The following is a 1504-nucleotide window of genomic DNA, read 5'->3' as shown; positions in this document are numbered from 1 at the left end:
TTTCGTGTTATTCGATTAATATCATCACTGTCACATGCTAAAGGTAATAACAATGGCTATAGAAGGAAGTAATAATGAAGTTGTGATCTCATGAGTGTTTTATTATTGATAAATTGAAGTGTTAGTTAAGTGGTTAATTAAGTAGTTAATTATAGTTAATATTTAATCAACAATTTTAAGTGTTATTATCTTAACATTGAGAAGTAATCATACATTGGTGAGTGAGTTTAATTAGACAATAACTTAGTCTGAGTCTCTGAGGGAACGAACTAGAAAGTATTCTATATTACTTGCGAACGCGTATACTTGCGTGAATATTAGTGCATGTTTTCGCCCTAACAAGTTTTTGGCGCCGCTGCTGGGGACTCGGCGTATTTGTTTAGTTTATGTACTTACCATCATTGGTCATTAGGACTCAGTGATTAGGATGTAGTAGTTAATTACTCTTTTCGGTTGTGTTTCAGGTACTTTAGCAAGCGTTTATGCAAACTCGTTCTCGTGCTCGCAAAAGGACCTTAGATACAGCTGAGGAGAAAGACGAAGTTCTTGATACTCCGGAGAAGTTAGATTTTGAGGATTCGGATTCAGGAACTGAGCAGAAAGAACCAGTAAATATGGGAGATCGTATTGTTCAAGCTGATCCAGCTCTTATGGATTTTTCTCGGCCTAAAATTGATGACATTCAGTCAAGCATCCTTCATCCGGCTATTCAAGCTAACACCTTTGAAATCAAGCCGGGCACTATTCAGATGGTGCAGAATTCTGTTTCTTTTGGAGGAGCGAAAACTGAAGACCCCAACATGCACATAAGGAATTTTGTCGAGATCTGCAGCACTTTTAAGTATAATGGCGTGACTGATGAGGCTATCAAGTTGAGGCTTTTCCCATTCTCACTGAGGGATAAGGCTAAAGACTGGTTACATTCTGAACCAGCTGGGTCCATCACTACGTGGCAAGATCTAGCACAAAAGTTTCTGGTGAAGTTTTATCCAATGGCAAAGACTGCTGCTATGAGGAGTGCTCTTACTCAGTTTGCGCAACAACCTACAGAATCTATGTGCGAGGCTTGGGAACGCTACAAGGAAATGTTGAGAAAATATCCACATCATGGAATGCCGGATTGGATGGTAATCACTGGTTTTTATAATGGTTTGGGGGCCCAATCTCGACCCATGCTCGATGCAGCAGCTGGAGGCGCCTTATGGGCTAAAAGCTATACTGAGGCGTATAATCTTATCGAGACGATGGCTGCAAATGAGCATCAAAACCCAACTCAGAGGATGACGTCAGGCAAGGTAGCAGGTATTCTGGAAGTTGATGCAGCCACCGCTATTGCAGCCCAGCTCCAAGCGCTATCAATGAAGGTTGATTCTTTGGCTACGTATGGAGTTAATCAAATAGCTATGGTTTGTGAGCTTTGTGCAGGTTCTGATGCTACGGATCAGTGTTCTCTTGTCAACGAATCTGTTCAGTATGTGAATAATTATCAGCGACAACAGCAGCC

General features: G+C 41.1%; 1 non-coding gene across 1 annotated transcript; it reads right to left on the bottom strand.

Annotated features, from left to right (window-relative positions):
- Positions 1–1007: 1007 nt before the first annotated feature.
- Positions 1008–1114, bottom strand: LOC141716044 (small nucleolar RNA R71). The gene has a single exon (XR_012572777.1). It is a non-coding gene; the product is annotated as a small nucleolar RNA R71 (small nucleolar RNA).
- Positions 1115–1504: the final 390 nt, after the last annotated feature.

This window comes from Apium graveolens, chromosome 3, assembly GCF_009905375.1.
Source record: "Apium graveolens cultivar Ventura chromosome 3, ASM990537v1, whole genome shotgun sequence".
Taxonomy (NCBI): domain Eukaryota; kingdom Viridiplantae; phylum Streptophyta; class Magnoliopsida; order Apiales; family Apiaceae; genus Apium; species Apium graveolens.
The sequence above is the reverse complement of the archived record's forward strand: the minus strand, read 5'-3'. Positions and strand labels throughout refer to the sequence as shown.